The 23,865-nt window shown below is 37.5% G+C and overlaps 1 protein-coding gene across 13 annotated transcripts in view; it reads right to left on the minus strand.

The window, feature by feature from the left end:
- ZC3H12B (zinc finger CCCH-type containing 12B) overlaps positions 1–23,865 on the minus strand; it is a 423,636-nt gene that overhangs the window by 338,911 nt on the left and 60,860 nt on the right. For 11 of the 13 annotated variants that reach the window (XM_073013617.1, XM_073013610.1, XM_073013612.1 and 8 more), the window contains one exon: positions 9,015–9,119. The exons of the other annotated variants lie outside the window; for them this stretch is intronic. The gene's annotated coding sequence lies outside the window, so the exon portion shown is untranslated. The remainder of the gene's footprint in view (positions 1–9,014; positions 9,120–23,865) is intronic. 13 annotated transcript variants of the gene reach the window in all.

A 23,865-nucleotide genomic window follows, 5' to 3' on the forward strand; every position in this document is an offset into this window, starting at 1 on the left:
GGCTAATATCAAGAATCTAAAAGGAACTCAAATGAAAAAGAAAAAAAAAAAACAATCTCATCAAAAAAGTAGGGAAAGGACATGAAGAGACAATTCTCAAAAGAACATATACAAATGGCCAAAAAGCATATGGAAAAATGCTCAACATCAATAACAATCAGGGAAATGCAAATCGAAATCACAATGTGATACCATATCACTCCTGCAGGAATGGCCATTATCAAAAAATAAAAATAAATAAAAAATACATGTTGGCATCAATGCATTGAAATGGGAAGACTTTTATACCATAGGTGGGAATGTAAACTGGTACAACCACTATGGAAAACAGTGGGGGGAGATTCCTTAAAGAACTAAAAGTAGGTCTACTGTTTGATTCAGTAATCCCACTACTAGGTATCTACCCAGAGGAAAACAAGGCATTATACAAAAAAGATACTTGCACACGCATGTTTACAGCACATGCATGTTTTGCAATTGCAAAAATATGGAACCAGCCCAAATGCCCAACAATCAATGAGTGGATAAAGAAAATGTGGTAAATATATACAATGGAATACTACTCAGCAATAAAAATGAATGAAATAATGACATTCACAGCAACCTGCATGGAAGTGGAGACTATTATTTTAAGTGAAGTAACTCAGGAATGGAAAACCAAATATCATTATGTTTTCACTCATATGTAGGAGCTAAACTATGAGGACGCAAAGGCATAAGAATAATACATTGGATTTTGCGGACTCGGGGAAAAGGGTGGGGGATGGCAAGGGATAAAATACTACACATTGGGTACAGTTTACCCAACTCAGATGATGGGTGCGCCAAAATCTCAGAAATCACTACTAAAGAACTTATTCATGTAATCATATACCACCTGTTCCAAAAAACCTATGGAAACAGAAAAATAACAAAAATTAAAAATCTCATGTACTCTCTAAATATATAAACCCACTATGTATACCCCAAAATTTAAAAACTTTGTGATGTAAAAAATACATTGTAAACATTTGTGGAAAGTAAAATAAATCCTGAGACACAATTAATGCAGTGCTGAAAGAGAAATTAATAGCACTAATTGAATAAGCCATAAAAGAATAAAAGTCTCAAGTTCATAATCTGAGTTTCCACCTCTAGAACCTAGAAACAGAACATAACCCCAAAACAAGTGAAAGAAAGGAAATAGTAAATAAAATCAGATAAATCAATGAACTTGAAGAAATTATTTTAATATTAGAGAAAAATCAATTAAATATCTGGTTCTCTGAAAATATCAAAAAAATTAGTAAATCTCAATCAAGATGGACAAAGAAAAAAATAAAACCACAATTTATTAATATCAAGAATGAAACAGGGGATGTGACTATAAAACCTCCAGACATTAAAACAATAATATGGTAATACTATGATGAGCTCTTCACACAGACATCTGACAACTTAGGTAAAATAAACTGTTTATTTAAAAAATACAAACTCTCACAAGAAATTCAATATGAAATATATTATTAGAATAGCTCTAGAACCCTAGAGAAAATTACATTCATAATTTTAAAACTCCCAAAAAGAAATCTCCAATCACAGATTGTTTCACCAAATCAGTCTACCAAGTATTAAAAGAATTATAATCAATTCCTTATAATCTTTTCCAGAATGTAAAGAACTCTTTCCAATTCATTTTATGAAGCTACTATTTCACTGACATCAAATTTAGAAAATAAAACAGTACAAGAAAACTGCAGACCAATATCCCTCATGAACAAAATACAAAAATATTTAGCACACTACTAGCAAATAAAATTCAGCAGAAAATTTTAACATGTATCATGACCAAGTGGGCTTCATTCCAGTGGTATAAGATTTGCTCAATATTCAAACATACAGAAATCAATGTACTTCACCATATTAACAGGTTAAAGATGAAAAAAATATATATACAAGCATATCTCAGATACTGCTGTTTCAGTTCCACACAACTGCCTAAAGCAAATATCACAATAAAGTGAGTCACAAAAATTTTTCAGTTTCCCAGTGCATATAAAAGTTATGTTTATACTACACTTCAGTCTCTTAAGTGTGCAACAGCATTATGTCTAGAAATGTACATACCTTAATTTAAAAATACTTCATTGTTAAAAATGCTATCTGAGCCTTCATTGAGTTGGAATGTTTTTGCTAGTGGAGGGTCTTTCCTCGATGTTGATGGCTGCTGACTGATCAAGGTGGTGGTTCCTGAAGGTTGGAGTGCTGTGGCGTTTTCTTAAAATAAGACAACAATGAAGTTTGCAACATCAATGGATTCTCATGCAAGATTTCTCTCTAGCATGCAATGCTGTTAGATAGCATGTTTTTAAAAACAAGGTCTCATTCTCTCACCCAGGTTGGAGGACAGTGGTGTAATCATGGCTCACTGCAACCTCAAACTCCTGGCCTCAAGTGATCCTCCCACCCTGGCCTCCCAAGTCACTGGGATTACAGGCATGAGCCAACACACCTGGCCTGACAGAATTTTACCCACAGGAGAACTTCTCTCAAAACTAGAGTCAATCCTCTCAAATCTTGCCACTGCTTAATCAACTAGGTTTACGTAATATTCTAAAATTTTTGTTGTCATTTCAACAATGTCCATAGCATCTTCACCAGGAGTAGACTCCTCTCAAGAAACCACTTTTTTTTTTGCTCAGCCATAAGAAACAACTCTTCATCTGTTACAGTTGTATCATGAAATTCCAGCAATTCTGTCACATCTTCAGGTTCCACTTCTAATTCTACTTGTCTTGCTATCTTCATCACATCAACAGTGGCTTCCTCCACAGAAGCCTTTAGCCCCCCAGTGTCATCCATAAGGGTTGGAATCAACATATTCCAAATTCCTGTTAATGTTGATATTTTGACTTCCTCCCCTGAAGTACAAATGTTCTTAATGGCATCTATAACAGTGAATCAATTCCAGAAGGTTTTCAATTTATTTTTCCAAGATCCATCAGAGGAATCATTATTTCTGGCAGCTAGAGCCTTATGAAATGTATTTCTTAAATAAGACTTGAAAGTCAAAATTACTCGTTGATCCACAGGCTGTAGAGGGGATATTCTGTTACCAAGAATGAAAACAACATTAATCTACTTGTACATCTCCATCAGAGCTCTTGGGTCACTAGATGCACTGTCAATAAGTAGTAATATTTTATGAGTCCTTCTGAGCAGTAGGTCTCAACAGTGGGCTTAAAACATTCAATAAACCATGCTCTAAACAGGTATGCTGTCATCCAGGCTTTATAGTTCCATCGATAGAGCTTAGACTGAGTAGATTTAGCATAATTTTAATGGTCCTAGGATTTTAGAATGGTAAATGAGCATTGGCTTCAACTTAAAGTCACCATCTGCATCAGCCCCTAACAAGAGTCAGCCTGTGCTTTGAAGCCAGACATTGACTTCTCCTAGATGGCAGCTCCTTCCAATAGAACGGTGTTTTATCAACATTCAAAATCTGCTGTCTATTGTAACCACTTTCCTCAACTATCTTAGCTAGTTCTCGTGGAGTACTTGCTGCAGCTTTTCCATCAGCACTTGCTGCTTCACCTTGTATTTTTATGTTATGAAGACAGCTTCTTTCCTTAAACCTCATGAACCAACTTTTGGTAGCTTCCAATTTTTATTCTGCAGCTTCTTCACCTCTCTCAGCCCTCATATAATTGAAGACACTTAGGGTCTTGCTCCGAATTAGGCTATGGCTTAAGGGAATTTTGTGGCTTATTTGATCTAATATCCAGACCATTAGAAGTTTCTTCCTACCGCCAATAAGACAGTTTTACTTTCGTGTCCTTTATGTTTACTGGAGTAGCATTTTTAATTTCTTTTAATAACTTTTCCTTTTCCCAACTTGGCTGTTTGGTGCAAGCAACCTGTTTTCAGACTATCTTGGCTTTCAAAATGCCCTCTTCACTAAGTGTAATCATTTCTGGCCTTTGATCTAAAGTGGGAAATATGCTACTCTTCCTTTCACTTGAACATTTAGAGGCCATTGTGTCTCAGAAAATAGGGAGACAATACAAGAGGGAAAGAGACAGGAAATGGGAGGGGAAGGGGGTTAATGGCCAGTCCATGGAGTAATCAGAACACACACATTTATTGATTTAGTTTGCCATCTTACATGGGCATGGTTTGTGGCACCTCAAAACAATTAGAATATATCATCAAAGATCACTGATCACAAATCACCATAATAGATATAATGACAATGAAAAAGGTTGAAATATTGTGAGAATTATCAAAATGTGACACATGCTGCTGGAAAAATGGCACCCATGGACTTGCTTGACACAGAGTTGCCAAAACCCTTCAATTTGTTTAAAAAATTGCAATACTTGCAAATTGCAGTAAAGTGAAGCACAATAAGACAAAGTATATATGTGTGTGTGTGTGTGTGCGTGCGTGTATATATAACCCCCCCCCTCAGTGCAGAAAAAGCATTTGCTAAAATTCAACACATTTACATGATACAGACTCTCTGAAAACCAGGAATACATGAGAACTTCCTCAACTTGATAAAGAACATCTACAAAATGCCTACAGCTAGCATTATACTTGATGGTGAAAAGCTGAATGTTTTCTCCCTACAATTGGGAACAAGGCAAGGATGTATGCTCTTACTACTCCTAGTTGACATAGTTCTAGTAATTCCAGACACTGCAATAAGGCAAGATAAGGATATAACAGTATATATAATTACATATAACAGTATATATTGTTATATAACAGTATATATTGTTATATATAACAATATAAAATTGGAAAGGAAGAAATAATAGTATCCCTATTAGTAGATGATATACTTGTCTATGTAGAAAATCCCAAGGCACCCACAAAACACTCCCAGAACTAATAAGTGAATTCAGCAAGGTCTCAGGATACAAGATCAACATAAAATCAAGTGTATCTGTAAATATTAGCAATGACCATGTGAACAACAAAATTAAAAATACAATACCATTTATAATTTACATTTGGCCAAAGGCTGAAATACTTAGGTATAAATGTAACAAAATATAGAGAGGATCTGTATGTTGAAAACTACACAATGCTGATGAAAAAGTATTAGGGAAGATCTAAATAGATGCAGAGGTATGAATGCATGGATTGGAATACTTAAAATAGAAATATGTCAATTTTCCCTAAATAAATATACAGACTTAAGACAATTCCTACAAAAACCCTAGCAAGATATTTGGTAGATATAGACAAGATTATTCTAAAATATATATGGAAAGATAAAGAAACTAAAACAGTTACAACAATTTTGAAAAGAAAGTGGAAAGAAACATTCTTCCTAATTTGAACAGTTATATAGTCACAGTAATCAAGATTGTGTGGAATTAATGCTGGAATAGACAGGCTAGTGGAAGAGAAACAGACCCACATAAATATGCCTAATACTTGAAAGAGGGGCAAATTCAAGTTGCCTTTTCAAAAATGGAATGCTGGAGCAATTCTGCATCCATAGGTAATAAACCTCTATCTGATTCTCATGTCTTTTACCAAAGTTACTCAAAATGGATCAAAGACTTAAATATAATACAACAAACTATAAAACTTTTAGCAAAAAAAAAAAAAAAAAAAAAAAAAAAAAAAAAAGGCAGAAGAAAATACATAGGATCTAGGGCTAGGCAGAAGCAGAATTTTTAGACTTGACACCAAAAGCACAATTCATAAAGGAAAAATCGATAGACTGAATTTTATCAAACATAAAGTTTTTGTTCCGTGAAATACTCTGTTAAGAAGATGAAAGACAAACTACAGGTTAGAAGAAAATATTTAACTGCATATCCAATAAAGGACCAGTATCTAGAATGTGCTCTCAAAACTCAAGAGTAAAAATAAATCAAATTAGAAAGCAAGCAAAAGGCATGAAAATACATTTTAGCAAAGAGGATATACAGATGGCAAACAGGCACATAAAAAGATGATCAACATCACTAGCCACTAAGGAAATGCAAATTAAAAACACAAATGAGATATCACTGCACACCTGTCAGATGGGCTAAAATACAAAGTAGCCCAATAAGCACAGGAAAAGATGCTCAGCATCATTACTCATTAGAGAAATGCAAACCAAAACCATGAGATACACTTAATGCCCACTAGGATGGCTATTAACAAAATGATAATAACAAGTGTTGATGAAGATGTGGAGAAATTAGAACCCTTATACATTTGCTGGAGGGAATATAAAATGGTACATCTGCTTTGCAAAACAATCTGACAGTTTCTCAGTAAATTAAATATAAAGTTAGCACATGACCCACCAATTCCACTCCCTGGGTGCATACTCAACTGAACTGAAACCATATGTCAACAAAAAGACTTGTACAAAAATGTTCATAGCAGCATTATTCATAACAACCAAAAGACAGAAACAACCCAAATGTTCATTAACTAGTGAATCAATAAACTACATGTAGTATATCTATAAATGGAATATTGTTTGGGCATTAAAATTAATGAAGTACTGATACAGGCTACTACATGCATAGACCTGGAAAACATACAAAGTGGAAGAAACTAGTCACAAAATACCACAAATGTTATGATTACATTTAGATGAAATGCTCAGAATAGACAAATCTGTTAAAACAGAAAGTAGATTAGTGGTTGCCTTGGGCTGGAGGAAATGTGTTGATTAGGGGATGATGGCTAAGAGATGCAGGATTTCTTTTTGGGGTAATGAAAATGTTCTAACATGAATTGTCGTAATGGAATCATAACTTTGAAAACATTAAAAGTCACCAAATTGCACACTTTAAGCAGGTGCATTGTATGATGTATAAATTATATCTCAGTAAAGCTGTCCCGAAAGTAAAATATAATGATGAAGGCAACAATAATCTGGTGGCTAAAAATAATATTTTAGTCATTATGTACTCTAGGAATATACTGAAGGAGGTAGTTTGTGTTGAATTGTACTAGTACCTGAATTAACCCTGAAGTACTGGCACCATGGTGAAACTAGACGTTTCAGGCAAAAGCTGGGGCAAACCCAGAAAACCTTGAAGATATGTACAGTCAGCATCACATAATGATGTTTTGGTCAACAACGGATCACATATATGTTGGTGGTCCCATAAGATTATAATAGACCTGAAAAATTCCCATCACCTAGTGACTCTGCAACCATTATAACATTGTAGCATAAGGCATTACTCATATGTTTGTGGTGATGCTGGTGTAAACAAACATACTATGCTGCCAGTCACACAAACATAGAGCATATGCAATTATATACAGTAAATAATACTTGACAATGATAATAAACAACTATGTTACTAGTTTATGTATTTACTTCACCATACTTTTTATTGTTATTTTAGAGTGTACACTTTCTACTTAGCTTCTTTTTTTTTTAAGTTAACTGTAAAACAGCCTCAGGCAGGCCCTCCAGGAGGTATTCCAGAAGGCATTGTTATCATAGTAGGTGACAGCTTCATGCATGTTATCGCCCCTGGAGATCTTCTAGTGGCACAAGTTGTGGAAGTAGAAGAGAATGATATTGATGATCCTGGTCCTGTGTTGGCCTACACTAATGTGTGTGTGTCTTACTTTTGACAAAAAGTTTTAAAAGTTAAAGGAAATGAAATTAAATTAAAATTGAAAAGCTTATAGAATAAGGATATAAAGAATACATATTGTATAGCTATAAAATGTGTTTGTGTTTTAAGCTAAGTGTTATTATAAATAAATTTAAAAGTTAAAACCTTTTCAAAATTCACGAAGTTAAAAGTTATAGTAAGCGAAGGTTTATTATTAAATAAAAATTTAAAAATAAATTTTCTGTAGCCTAAGCATACAGTGTTTATAAAGTCTACAGTATGTATAGCAATGTCCTAGGTTTTCACATTCAATCACCACTCACTCACTGATGTACCCAGAGCAACTTCCAGTTCTACAAGCTCCATTCACTGGAAGTGTCAAACACAGGTGTACCATTTTTAATCTTTTACACCATATTTTTACTCTCCATTTTCTATGTTTAGATACATAAACACTTGTCTTTGGGTTACAATTGCCTGCAGTATTTACTATAGTAACAGCTGGAGAAGTTTGTAGCCTAGGAACATGAGGCTATACCATATAGTCTGGTTGTATAATAGACTTGTATTAGTCCATTCTAATGCTGCTATAAAGAACTGCTCGAGACTAGGAAAGAGGTTTGACTCACAGTTTCGCAGGGCTGGGGAAGCCTCAGGAAATTTACAATCATGGTGGAAGGGGAAGCAAACGTGTCTTTCACATGGCAGCAAAAGGGAAAAGTGCCGAGCAGTAGGGGGAAAGCCCTTTATAAAACCATCAGATCTCGTGGGAACTCACTCAATATCACGAGAATAGCATGAGGGTAACTGCTCCCATGATTAGATTACCTCTGAGCACCGGGTCCATCCCATGACACATGGGGATATGGGACTACAATTCAAGGTGAGATTTAGGTGGGGACACAGAGCTAAACCATATCAAGGTATACCATCTAGGTTTGTGTGAGTATACTCTATGATATTCGCATAATGACAAAATTGCCTAACAATTCATTTCTCAGGAAGAATCCCTACAGTTAAGTGATACATGACTGTACTCAAATGCTGCCCATCAGATGACTAGAGACTCCTTTTTTCTGTAGCCTCTTTGTTAACACTGACCTAGGTCTTTACTGTCTCATAACTGATGACCAAAATCCACTAACTGGTCTTTTTCCTTTTATTCTCTGCCCCACAAAGCTTTTGCCTACATTTACAGCCATATTTGCACATCCCTGCCTCATCTCCTTTTGAGTTAAAAAGTTCTAGCAGCACTCCACTTTCAAGAGCTAAACATGCAAAGTTTGTCATTCAAGGTCGTTCCTAATCTGGCCGCCTCCTAACTTTTTGCACTCTTTAATGTACTTCCCAGGTGATCTCATTCACCTCTTCTTTTTTAAACTATCAACCAACTTACTAATGGCTTCCATATCTAGATCTCCCATCTCAACCTACATTCATTTGAGTATCCATCTCCACGTGAATGTCTTCCATAGGCACTTCACAGGCTCTGGAACCAGACTGAGTTTGAATCTCGGCTTCAACTTGTGCTGTGTGACCCTGGAAAAGTTACATAATCTTATATGAAAATTGGAATACTAATAATTGTACCTACCTTATAGGATTGTTATGAGTATCAAATTAATACATACATATTGCTTAAGACACTGACTGCAGTGTGGTAAGTGATCAGTTCATGTTAGCTTAAATTATAATTACTATTATTCACTAAACTGAATGTGTCATCTTCCTGTCTTACTTGGTCCTTCCTATGTGTTCTTTCCTCATTATCTCTCCAGTCTCTGCAACCAAAAACTTGGGACTCTTAACTACCTCCTTCCTTTTCTTCTTATTAAAACAAGAACAAATACGAAATGGCTTTACCCATATTATTCTTAGTCTTTTTTCCCTCTCTATCACTATTACTTATACTCGATTTTAGGCATTTTAAGAACTATAATACCTCCTACACAATCTCCCTTCCTCTGATGTTGTCTTCTTCAAATTCATCCTCTAAACTACCCACAGAGCAATATACATAAAAGGTAAGTTAAAACAAATAAATGAAATGCTAGTCTGACCAAATCATGTCCATATTTACAATACTGTAATGGCAATTCATACACTTGCTTAAGTCCAAGCACAATGCCCCCCACACTCCTCTCTACTTATCTAATTCATTACTACATATACCAACTTATCTACTTATCTAATTTATACCTTTCAAAGCTATTAATGATTAGTGGATGCCCATGAGACCATAGCATTTGTGCATCCCTTGATCTATATTACCTTATATTTCATTTCTTTATGAAAATATTATCTTGGAATATTGGGTTTTAATGCTCCCCAAAGTCAAGAACCATTGCTTATATCTCTATATATTTTACTTCATTATTTTCTAAACTACAGGCCACGACCAATTAAAGCAATTAAGTGTGTCACACTAGCATTGTTTTAAAAAATAAAACAGAATAAAAGATATCAGAGAGCACTGCACATAATAAGAATAAAATTCCAGTTATCAATTTACTGCCTTCAGTTCCAAAAGCCCTTCTCAGCAGACTCACCCAGTAAATGGTGAACAGCAATGTGCAGCATCACCCCATGGGAAGCTTCTCTCTGGCAACCCTTTAGGCATAGAGTGCCATCAGTGTGGTTTCTTCCCATAAAATGCTTCCCTATCACCACCCAAGCAGTTTCCCAAAAAAATGCTGCTTGCATGACACCTCCACATGAATGGCTACCCCTACTACTTCCTCAGGCACCTCTGAAGTAGGTTCCAAGGCAGGGTACCTGTCCATGAATAATTCCCCATAGGATTTCAGAAAACAAATTTCCCCAGATTCTCTGTGAGTCATTTCAGTGTAGCATCTCACCTAATTTCTCTACCAAACAGTGAGTCATGACCATGACCTTTCCAACAAGGTCTAGATCTCAGTCCTGGGCCAAGGGAAAGATGGTCTTCTAGGTTTATTCCTTCACTGGGCACTCTATCCCAGCATTAAGAGTAGTAACTGCTCCCTATGTCTGCTATTCCTGTATTCTTTTTTAAAATTTAACTTTGAGTTCTGGGATACATCTGCTGCATGTGCAGGTTGGTTACATAGATTTACATGTGCCATGGTGGTTTGCTGCACCTATCAAACAGTCATTTAGGTTTTAAGCCCCACATGCACTAGGTATTTGTCCTAATTCCCTACCTCCTCTTGTCTACCACCACCTGACAGGCCCCGGTGTGAGATGTTCCCCTCCCAGTGTCCATGTGTTCTCATTGTTCAACTCCCACCTATGAGTAAAAATTTGTGGTGTTTGGTTTTCTGTTCCAGTGTTAGTTTGCTGAGGATGATGGTTTCCAGCTTCATCTGTGTCCCTGCAAAGGACATGAACTCATTCTTTTTTATGGCTGCATAGTATTCCATGGTGTATATGTGCCACATTTTCTTTATCCAGTCTATCATTGATGGGCATTTGGGTTGGCTCCAACTCTTTCCTATTGTGCAAACTGCTGCAATAAATATATGTGTGCATGTGTCTTTATAGTAGAGTGATTTATAATCCTTTGGGTATATACCCAGTAATGGGATTGCTGGGTCAAATGGTATTTCTGGTCCTAGATCCCCAAGGACTCACCACACTGTTTTCCACAATGGTTGAACTAACTTACACTCCCACCAACAGTGTACATTTCCTATTTCTCTACATCCTCCCCAGCATCTGTTGTTTCCAGACTTTTAATGATCACCATTCTAAATGGCATGAGATAGTATCTCCTTTTAGTTTGATTTGCATTTCTCTAATGACCAGTAATAATGAGCTTTTTTCATATGTTTGTTGGCCACATAAATGTCTTCTTTTGACAAGTGTCTGTTCATATCCTTCACCCACTTTTTGATGGGTTTGATTTTTTTCTTGTAAATTTGTTTGAGTTCATTGTAGATTTTGGATATCAGACCTTTGCAGATGGTTAGATTGCAAAAATTTTCTCCCATTCTGTAGGTTGTCTGTTCACTCTGACGACAGTTTCTTTTCCTGAGCAGAAGCTCTTTAGTTTAATAAGATTCCATTTGTCAATTTTGGCTTTTGTTGTAGTTGCTTTTGGTATTTTAGTCATGAAGTCTTTGCCCAAGCCTGTGTCCTGAATGGTATTGCCTAGGTTTTCTCCTAGGGTTTTCATGGGTTTACGTTTTAAGTCTATAACCCACCTTGCATTAATTTTTGCATAAGGTGTAAGGAAGGGGTCCAGTTTCTGTTTTCTGCATATGGCTAGTCAGTTTTCCCAGCACCATTTATTAAATAGAAAATCAGTTCCCCATTGCTTGTTTTTGTCAGGTTTGTCAAAAATCGGATGGTTGTAGACATATGGTGTTATTTCTGAGTCCTCTGTTCTGTTCTATTGGTCTATATATCTGTTTTGGTACCAGTATTATGCCATATTGGTTACTGTAGCCTTTAGTATAGTTTGAAGTCAGGTAGCATGATACCTTCAGTTTTGTTCTTTTTCCTTAGGATTATCTTGGCTATACAGGCTCTTTTTTGGTTCCATATGAAATTTAAAGTAGTTTTTTTCTAATTCTGTGAAGAAAGTAAATGGTAGCTTGATGGGAATAGCATTGAATCTACAAATACTTTAGGTAGTATGGCCATTTTCATGATACTGATTCTTCCTATCCATGAAAATGGAATGTTTTTCCATTTGTTTGTGTCCTCTCTTATTTCCTTGAGAAGTGGTTTTAGTTCTCCTTGAAGAGGTCTTTCACGTGCCTTGTAAGTTGTATTCCTAGGTATATTATTCTCTTTGTAGCAATTGTGAATGGGAGTTCACTCATGATTTAGCTTTCTGTTTGTCTATTAGTGTATAGAAACGCTTGTAATTTTTGCACATTGATTTTTGTATCCTGAGACTTTGCTGAAGTTGCTTAACAGCCTAAGGAGTATTTGGGCTGAGATGATAGGCTTTTTAAAATATACAATCATGTCATCTTCAAACAGAGACAATTTGACTTCCTCTCCTCCTATTTGAATACCCTTTATTTCTTTCTCTTGCCTGATTGCTCTGGCCAGAACTTCCAATACTATGATGAATAGGAGTGGGGAGAGAGGGTATCCTTGTCTTGTGCCAGTTTTCAAAGGGAATGCTTCCAGCTTTTGTCCATTTGGTATGATATTGGTTATGGGTTTGTCATAAACAGCTCTTATTATTTTGAGATATGTACCATCAATACCTAGTTTATGGAGAGTTTTTAGCATAAAGGTGTGTTGAATTTTATCAAAGGCCTTTTTTTGCACCTATTATCATGTAGTTTTTCTCATTGGTTCTGTTTATGTGATGGATTACATTTATTGATTTGCATATGTTGAACCAGCTTTGCATCCCAGGGATGAAGCTAACTTGATCATGGTGAAAAATCTTTTTGATGTGCTGCTGGGTTCAGTTTGCCAGTATTTTATTTAAGATATTTACCTCAATGTTCATCAGGGATATTGGCCTAAAGCTTTATTTTCTTCTTGTGTCTCTGCCAGGTTTTGGAATCAGGATGATGCTGGCCTCATAAAATGAGTAAGGGAGAAGTCCTTCTTTTTCTATTGTTTGGAATAGTATTAGAAGGAAGGGTACCAGTTCCTATTAGTACTTCTGGAAGAATTAGGCTGTACATCCATCTGTTTCTGGCTTTTTTGGTTGGTAGGGTATTAATTACTGCCTCAATTCCAGAACTTGTTATTGGTCTATTCAGGGATTCGACTTTTTTTTTGGTTTAGTCGTGGGAGGGTGTATGTGTCCAGGAATTTATCCATTTCTTCTAGATTTTCTAATGTATTTGCATAGAGGTGTTTATAGTATTCTCTGATGGTAGTTTGTATTTCTGTGTGATCAGTGGTGATGTCCCCTTTATCATTTTTTATTGTGTCTATTTGATTCTTCTCTCTTTTTTTCTTTATTAGTCTAGCTAGTGGTCTATCTATTTTGTTAGTCTTTTCAGAAAACCAGCTCCTGGATTCATTGATTTTTTTTTTTGAATGAGTTTTCTTGTCTCTATCTCCTTCAGTTCTGCTCTGATCTTAGTTATTTATTGTCTTCTGCTAGCCTTTGAATTTGTTTGCTCTTGCTTCTCTACTTATTTTAATACGATGTTAGGGTGTTGATTTTAGATTTTTCCCGCTTTCTGATGTGGGCATTTGGTGCTATAAATTTCCCTCTAAACACTGCTTTAGCTGTATCCCAGAAATTCTGGTACATTGTATCTTTGTTCTCATTGGTTTCAAATAACATCTTTATTTCTGCCTTAGTTTCATTATGTACCCAGTAGTCATTCAGGAGCAGGTCATTCAGTTTCCATGTAGATGTGCCATTTTGAGTGAGTTTCTTAATCCTGAGTCCTAATTTGATTGCTCTGTGGTCTGAGATACTGTTTGTTATAATTTCCATTCTTTTGAATTTGCTGAGGAGTGTTTTACTTCCAATTATGTGGTCGATTTTAGAGTAAGTACTATGAGGTTCTGAGAAGAATATATATTCTGTTGATTTGGGGTGGAGAGTTCTGTAGATGTCTATTAGGTCTGCTTGGTCCAGGGCTGAGTTCAATTCCTGAATAGCCTTGTTAATTTTCTGTCTTGTTGATCTAATGTTGACAGTGGGGTGTTATAGTCTCCCATTATTATTGTGTGGGAGTCTAAGTCTCTTTGTAGGTCTCTATGAATTTGTTTTATGTTTTATGAATCTGGGTGCTCCTCTATTGGGTGCATATATATTTAGGATAGTTAGCTCTTCTTGTTGCATTGATCCCTTTACCATCATGTAATGTCCTTGTCTTTTTTTTTTTTTTTTTTTTTTTTTTTTGAGACGGAGTCTCGCTTTGTTGCCCAGGCTGGAGTGCAGTGGCGCGATCTCGGCTCACTGCAAGCTCCGCCTCCCGGGTTCACGCCATTCTCCTGCCTCAGCCTCCTGAGTAGCTGGGACTACAGGCGCCCGCCACCTCGCCCGGCTAATTTTTTCTATTTTTTGTAGAGACAGGGTTTCACCATGGTCTCGATCTCCTGACCTTGTGATCCGCCCGCCTCGGCCTCCCAAAGTGCTGGGATTACAGGCGTGAGCCACCGCGCCCGGCCGTCCTTGTCTTTTTTTATCTTTGTTGGTTTAGTCTGTTTTATCAAAGACTAGGATTGCAAGCCCTGCTTTTTTTCTTTTCTTTTTTTTTCTTTTTTTTTGCTTTACCTTTACTTGGTAAATAGTCCTCCATCCCTTTATTTTGAGCCTATGTGTGTTTTTGCATGTGAAATGGGTCTCCTGAATACAGCACACTGATGGGTCTTGACTCTTTATCCAACTTGCCACTCTGTGTCTTTTAATTGGGGCAATCAGCTCTTCTGGATGAGTATCTTAGTGGTGTTCCCTGTATTTCCTGAATTTGAATGTTGGCCTGTCTTTCTAGGTTGTGGAAGTTCTCCTAAATAATATCCCAAAGTACATTTAATGACTTGGTTCCATTCTCCCCATCACTTTCAGTGACCCCAATCAATCGTAGGTTTGGTCTTTTCACATAGTCCCATATTTCTTGGAGGCTTTGTTCGTTCCTCTTCATTCTTTTTTCTCTAATCTTGTCTTCATGCATTATTTCATTAAGCTGATTTCAACCTCTGATATCCTTTCTTCCACTTGATCAATTCGGCTATTGACACTTGTGTATCCTTCACGAAGTTCTTGTACTGTGTTTTTCAGCTTCATCGGGTCATTTATGTTCTTCTCTAAACTGGTTATTCTAGTTAACAGTTCCTGTAACCGTATGTGGAAGTTCTTAGCTTCCTTGCATTGGGTTAGAACATCCACCTTTTGCTCAGAGGAGTTTGTTATTACTGACTTTCTGAAGCCTACTTCTGTCAATTTGTCAAACTCATTCTCTGTCCAGTTTGTGCCCTTGCTGGAGATGAGTTGCAATGATTTGGAGGAGATGAGGCTTTCTGGGTTTTGGAATTTTCAGCATTTTTGAGCTGGTTTTTCCTCATCTTCATGGATTTATCTACCTTTGATCTTTGAGGCTGATGACCTTTGGATGGGGTTTCTGTGTTTGTGTGTGTATGGGGGGGGGTCCTTTTTGTTGATGATGAAATTATTGCTTTCTGTTGGCTAGTTTTTCTTCCAACAGTCAGGAACCTCTTCTGCAGGTCTGTTGCAGTATGCTGGAGAGCCACACCAGACCCTATTTGCCTGGATATCACCAGCAGAGGCTGCAGAACAGCAAAGATTGCTGCCTACTCCTTCCTCTGGAAGCTTTGTCCCAGAGTGGCACGGGCCTGGTACCAGCCAGAGCTCTCCTGTATGAGGTGTCTGTCAACCCACTGGGAGGTTTCTACCAGTCAGGAGGCACGGAGGTCAGGGACCCACTTCAGAAGGCAGTCTGTCCCTTAGCAGAGCTCGAGCATTGTGGTGGGAGAACTCCCCTTGTCAAGATCTGCTGCTCCCTTCAGAGCTAGCAGGAAGGAACATTTAAGTCCGCTGAAGCTACACCCACAGTCGCCCCTTCGCCCAGCTGCTCTGTACCAGGGAGATGGGAGTGTTATTTATAAGCCCCTGACTGGGGTTGCTGCCTTTCTTTCAGAGATGTCCTGCCCAGTCAATAGGAATCTAATGAGGCAGTCTGGCCACAGTTGCTTTGCCTGTGTTTAGTTCTGCCCAGTCCTTAGCAGGGTCAGGGGAAAGCCACCTACTCAAGTCTCAGTAATGGTGGACACCCCTCCCCCACCATGCTCAATCATCCCAGGTGGACTTCAGACTGCTCTGCTGACAACGAGAATTTCAAGCCAGTGGTTCTTAGCTTGCTGGGCTCTGTGGGAATGGGACCCGCTGAGTGAGACCACTTAGCTCCCTGGCTTCAGCCCCCTTTTCAGGGGAGTGAACAATTTTGTCTTGCTGGGGTTCCAGGCACCACTGGGGTAGGAAAAAAAAAAAAAAAAAAAAAAAAAAAAAAAAAAAAACTGCAGCTAGCTCTATCGCTGCCCAAACAGCCATCCCATTTTGTGCTTGAAACCCAGGGCCCTGGTGGTGTAGGCACATGAGGGAATCTCCTGGTCTGTGGATTGCAAAAACTGTGGTAGAAGTGTAGTATCTGGGCCAGATAGCACAGTCCCTCATGGCTTCCTTTGGCTGGAGAAGGGAGGTCTCTGGCCCCTTGCACTTCCCAGGTGAGGTGACACCCTACCCTGCTTCTGCTCGCTCTCCATGGGCTGCACCCACTGCCTAATCAGTCCCAATGAGCTGAACAGGGTACGTCAGTAGGAAATGCAGAAATTACCTGCCTCCTGCATTGGTTTCGCTGGGAGCTGCAGACCGGAGCAATTCATATTCCACCACCTTGCCAGATCCCCCTATTCCTGTATTCTTTGGAATTCTCTTTATCCCCTATCAGTCAGTCTCCCACTACTCCAGTCTTTTGTTATAGTTGTTAATTCCTTATAATAACTTTCGGTGTTCAAATTACTTTCTGGTTTCTATTAATATCTCTTGATTGTTCTTTGACACAATAAAATTATTTTCTAAACTTCTGTTCCAGTTGTGTGTGTGTGTGTGTGTGTGTGTGTGTGTGCGCGTGCACGCGTGTGTACTAGGACATGACTGTAAAATACATTTATAACTATGGGTCACAGTTTAAAAGTTTGAACTTTGTCCCTCATTCATAACAGGTGCTTAATAAATGAGATGCACACACATTCTAAGAGCTGGTTTAAGAAAGGCATTTTTCAAAAGCAAAATTTTCCCAAAATAATTTTAAAGGATCCTGATAAAAAACAAAATGGTGTTTAAACAAGACATATGACACATCAAACAGCCCTTAAGCAGCTCTTTAATGAAGTCATATTTGAAAGAAAGATATATCAAAATGGAAGAAGGGACATTTGACAAAGGATGAGAACACAAAAGTCACAGGGCAATAACTCTAAGAATTGTATTAAGACTAAAGCCCAGAGTGGCATAAGGGTTACAAAGATACTAATAACAATGCAAAATGGTTTATTAAAAGTAGAATCAGACCAAAAAGTCCCATATAAGTAACGGGCTCACTCTTTTTAAAATATACTATCATGTTATCAGATGAAAAAGCAGGACTATTCAACCTCTATTTGTTTCATTTTCTCTATGAAAATGATTATCAAACTAGAAAGTGAACAAATACGGTCATGACAGAACTGAAGTACATTAGGATATATGAGGACAGAGTAAAGGAATATTCAGCTATTCTAAAATAATATCATTTCCAGGACCAGATACATTATAAACTTGTACACATAAAATGGCTGATAGGAGTTTGAAAGTAGAAGAGATACCTGAACACTGTATATAACATTTTCTGGCTTTTCTAAAATGGAGGAAAGGGAAAAACCAATAACTATATAAACTATAGAATATCAAAAGTAACATGAAAGCCCAAAAAAATTCTAGAGTAAATTACCATTATAGATGATTCATGAATAACCTAGAAAGGAAATTGGTAGTAGCCAGCATGAACCCAATAAAACTAGTAATGCCAAATTAACCTCTTTTGGTTGATTAGACTGAAAGAGCTAACACACACCAGAGATATGCTCTATCTTGTTCAGTTTAAGATTTGACATATTTTTCAAGATACTCCAAAGTTAGATGAATTTGTAACTAGTAGGTTACAAAGAAAGGATAAGATTAATGAATTAATGTCAACTTGGAGAAATGTATCTAGGAACAAATCAGTAAAGGCTCCACTTTTGTCCTTTTCTTCTAAAAAATTTTAACAATTTATGGACAAAGGAGGCATGATTGCCAAGTCTGGGTTGGATGGCTAGTGGGATGAATAAGGTAACATGGTATAGTATAATATTTCTCAATCTTTTTGGTCTCAGGGTCCCTTTACACTCTTGAAAAGTTTACAAGACTCCAAAGAACTTTTGTTTATGTGAATTCTATCAATAGTAACCATATTATAATGGATCAATTTTTAATTATTAATATATTTTCAATAATAGGCCCTTTACATTAATATAAAAATGATTATTTTTTACAAAAAAAAAGTGAGAAAAGTGGTACTGTTTTATACTTTTACAAATCTCTTCAATGTCTCACTTGTGCAGTTGTGGCAAAATTCTTAGATAGTCTACTCCATTTTAACTTGATCTTTCTTAGCCAAGAGGCCAAAAAATTATTCTCTGTTCCATTTTCTTCAGTCTTCCTTCTTTTTGCTTTTCAGTTTTGCAGTTTTCTACTGATACATCCTCAAGCTCAGAATGTCTTTTCTCAACCATACTCAGTCTATTAATAGGCCCATTAAAAGCATTCTTCATTTCTGTTACAATATTTTTTTCTATCCAGTATTTCTTTTTGATTCTTAGAATTTCCACGTCTCTGCTTACATTACTCATCTATTCTTACATGTTGTCTATTTTTCCATTAGAACCCTTAGTGTATTAATCATCGTTTTTTAATTTGTTTTTATTTTTAGTTCTGGGGTACATGTGCAGGTTTGTTACATAGGTAAACGTTTGCCATAGTGGTTAGCTGTATCTGTTAACCCATCACCTAAGTATTAAGCCCAGCATGCATTAGCTATTTTTGTAATGCTCTCCCTCCCCCCAACCCAACTCCCGACAGGCCACAGTGTGTTTTGTTTCCCTCCCTGTGCCCAAGTAACATAAATCATTCTATTACAAAGATACACGCATTTGTATGTTTATTGCAACACTATTCACAATCATAGTTATTTTTAATTGCTGATCTGATAATTATAATATTTCTGCCATACATAACTACGGTGCTGATGCTTGCTTTGTCTCTTCAAACTGTATTTTTTTGTCTTTTAATATGCCTTGTAATCTTTTGTTGAAAGGTGGGCATAATGCACAGTTTAAAAGAAACTGCAGTAAATAAGCCTTTAGTGATGTGGTTTTAAGGTGTAGAGGAAGGGGAAGAGTTCTACAGTCCTATGATTTAGAGGGCAGTCTTTTAATGAGCATGGCCACCTGCACTGTGAACTTTGCAAATGCTGCACAGTTTTATCCTCCCCTTAAGTGAAATAGGATGGCTAGAAGACACTGGAATTGGGTAATTTCCTTCCCTCCAGTTAGACTCATAAAACCCCAACAGGTTAGCTTCCGGTAAAATAGTTTCTCTTTAGAACATTTGTTAAGAATAATAGAATGCTCTGACATATTTCCGAAGAGCTACCTACTTTTCTCCTCCCATTGCTAGAATCATACAGGTATTTCTCTTTCATCTTCATTGTAAGAACCAAGCAGAGTTCTTTGTTCAGGTTTTCCTCACCCAGTACTGGTTCCTACAGAGGTTTCTGCTTGTGAGTTTCTGTACTGGTAAGATGATTCTCTGAATTTGCCTCTCTTTCTTTCTCTCTCTCTCTCTCTCTCTCTCTCTCTCTCTCTCTCTCTCTCTCTCTCTCCAATTTGGGGCCAGTAATTTGCCTCAAGACCTCAATTACCTGACATCTATGAAGAGTTGTTGTTTTTCAGTCTGTTCAGCTTTTTATCTGTTGTCAGGATCGAATTACAACTTCCAAGTTCTTTACATGCCAGGCCATAAATCAGAAGTCTCTGTCTTATACTTTGAATGCATCTTTTAAACTCATGATTCTGTAACATCATGGTTTGGTCATCTGTATTGATCCACTGAACTATGTAGATTCTCCTAATACTGATCTATTTTGTAATCTAACAAAATAAAAACATTTGACTTAATATCACCAATGATTTCATCAGAACAGCTTTTAAGTATTTGAAGCTGTCAAGCTCACAGTGATAGACAGAAGTTTCCCAAAATTGTAATTTTCATTTGAAAGCTCAAATTTTATCACTGGTAATAAATATTCCCAGTTTGTCTTGACAAGACAAACTCATTTCATTTCATTCATTTTTGAGAAAAATGTCTACAAAATGCCTAAGTCTGAATAACTATTTTTCTGTTAATTGTTCCTTTGGGTTCAATTCCATAAGTAAAATGGCTACATTGGCTTGCAACTCAAACACAAGTTTTTTCCTCAAGGCAACCACCATACTTCTTCATGATGAAACATGTTTTATGTGTACTTCCCATTCTGTCACAAAGAATATTAAATGACTATGTACTCCAGATCAAAATATAATACAATTACAACAATTTTAATTGTTTCATCAAGGACATTTTTAATGAAAATTGACTTTTTAATTTTACTGTGAGTGTGTGGTACTGAAGAATACAATAAATACTAGTACAGTTTAGTACCACTGCTGTAATTTGTGCTCAGATACAGTTGTTTTTTCCCCAAGAGTGAAACTATCAAAACCTTTTTTAAAAATCCAAATCATAACTTCGTAGGCCCTATATTAAAAACAGTTTTGACCTCCTGGGTCCCCTGAAAGTCTCATGAACTCCGGGGGTCCTTGGACCACACTCTGAGAGCCCTTTGTACGCTGAAAAGAATAATGGGTTTTGTAATCATACAAACTTGGAGTTAACCACTGCTTCCTCTATAGGCTTTGCAGTTGTACAAACTTGTTTCATTTTTCATTATCTTCATCCCCAATGTATTAGTCAGTACTCGAATTGCTATAAAGAAATGCCTGAAACTTGGTAATTTATTTTAAAAAACAGAGGCTTAATTGGCTCATAATAGTTCCACAGTCCACACAGGAAGCATAATGCTGACATCTGCTGAGCTTCTTAGGAGGCCTCAGGAAAGTTGCGATCATGGTGGAAGGCAAAGGGGGAGTGGGAACCTCTAATGGTTGGATCAGGAGAAAGAGTAAGATACCACATATTTTCAAACAACCAGATCTCATGAGAACTCTGGCATGAGAACAGCACCAAAGGAATGGTGCTACGCCATTCATGAATAATCCACTCTCATGATCCAATCACCTCTCACCAGGCCCCACCTCCAACACTGGGGATTAAAATTCAACATGATATTTGGATCCAAATATCAAGTTATGGTCCAAACCATACTGTTCCACCCCAGCCCCGCCCAAATCACCTGTGCTCACATTGCAAAATACAATCATCCTTTATCAACAGTCGACAAAGTATTAACTCATTCAAGCATTAGCTCAAAAGTCCAAAATCCAAAGTCTCATCTGGGACAAAAGGCTAGTCCCTCCCACATATGAGTCTGTAAAATCAAAAGCAAATTAGTTACTTAAAGATACAATGGGGGTATAAGCATTGGGTAAATATAATCCTATTCCAAAAGAAAGAAATCAGCCCAAAAAGTAGGGGCTACAGCCACATGCAAGTCCAAAACCCAGCAGGGCAGTCATTAAATTTTAAAGCTCCAAAATAATCTACTTTGACTCCATTTCTGACATCCAGGGCATGCTGATGTAAAGGGTGGGCTCTCAAGGCCTTGCACAGCCCTGCCACTGTGGCTTTGCAGGGTTCAGTCCACACAGCTGCTCTGAGGGTTGGTGTTGAGTGTCTGCAGCTTTTCCAGGCACAAGGTGCAACCCGTTGGTGGATCTACCATTCTAGAGTCTGGAGGACAGTGGCCCTCTTCTCACAGCTTCACTAGGCAGTGACCCAGTGGGAACTCTGTATAGGTACTCCAACCCCACATTTCCCCTCTGCACTGCCCTAGCAGAGGTCCTCCATGAGGGCTTTGCTCCTGCATCAGGCTTCTGCCTAGACATCCAGGTTTTTCCATACATCTTCTGAAATCTAGGTGGAGGCTTCCAAGCCTCAACTCTTGGATTCTGTGCACCCACAGGCTTAACATCACGTGAAAGCCACCCAAGAATTACAGCTTACACCCTCGTGAGCAGTGACCCAAGCTGCAGCTGGGCCCTTTTGAGACACAGCTGGAGCTAGAGCTTCTGGAATGCAGAGAGCAGTGTCCCAAGGATGTGCAGGGCAGAAGGGCACTGGGCCTGACTCATGAAACCATTCTTGCCTCCTAGGTTTCTGGGTCTATGATGGAAGGGGCTGCCACAAAGGTCTCTGAAGCCTTGGAGGCCTCTTTTGCATTGTCTTGGTTATCAGCACTTGCCTCATTTTTACTTATGCGAATTTCTGCAACTGCCATGAATTCCTCCCTAGAAAATGTGTTTTCCTTTTTTATCACATGGTCAGACTGTATATTTTCCAAACTTTTACACTCTGCTTCCCTTTTAAATATAAGTTCCAGTTTTCTGTCATTTGTTTGCTCACACATATGAGCATAGGCTGTTAGAAGCAGTCTGTCAACATCTTAAATGTCTTGTCACTTAGAATTTCCTTCTGCCAGATACCCTAAATCATCATTCTCAAGCTCAAATTTCCAGATTCCTAGATCTGTGCATGATGCAGCCTTCCTCTTTGCTAATACATAACAAAAGTGACCTTTGCTTCAGTTTCCAATAAGTTCCTCATTTCCATGTGAGACCTCCTGAGCCTGGCCTTCATTGTCAGCATTGTGAATACAACCATTTAACCAATCTTTAGAGATTTCCAAATTTTCCCTCATCTTCCTGTCTTCTTCTGAGTCCTCCACACGCTTCCAACCTTTGCCCATTACCAGGTTCCAAATTGCTTCCACATTTTCTGGTATCTCTATAACAATGCCCCACTTCTCTGTGTCAATTTTCTGTATTAGTCCATTATCTCATTGGTATAAAGAAATGCACGACACTGGGTAATTTATAAAGAAAAGATATTTAATTAGCTTATGGTTCCACAGGCTGTACAGGAAGCATAATGCTGGCATCTGCTCACTTCTCAGGAAACCTCAAGAAACTTAAAATCATGATGCAAGGCAAAGGGGGGAGCTGGCACCTCACAAGGCCAGAGGAGGATGAAGAGACATGAGAAATGAGGTGCTACACACTTTTAAACAAGATCTCATGAAAGCTCTATCATGATAATGGCACCAAAGGGATGGTGCTGAACCAGTTACAAAGGATTCACCCCCATGATCTAATCACCTCCCACCAGGCCCCATTTCCAACACTGGGGATTACATTTGAGCATTAGATTTGGGTGAGGACACAGATCCAAACCATATCACCCTGTTTTACTTTAATTAATAAACTTTAATTTTTGAGCAATTTTAGGTTCATAGCAAAATTGAGCAGAAAATACAGATAATTCTCATATAACCTTTGTCTCCCCATATGCAAAACCTTCCTAACTACAAACTGGTATTTGAACACAGGTAAGATTTTTTTGGTATGATCTTGGACAAACCACTTACTCTGAACCTCAGTTTTATCATCTATATAATGAGGTTAATAATATTCACATAAAGTATGATCAAGAAGAGTAGAGACACTCTAAGTAACATGTTACATCACACCTCGTCCATAGCTAGTACTCAACATCTAAAAA

Source organism: Chlorocebus sabaeus, chromosome X (genome assembly GCF_047675955.1).
Source record: "Chlorocebus sabaeus isolate Y175 chromosome X, mChlSab1.0.hap1, whole genome shotgun sequence".
Lineage (NCBI taxonomy): Eukaryota > Metazoa > Chordata > Mammalia > Primates > Cercopithecidae > Chlorocebus > Chlorocebus sabaeus.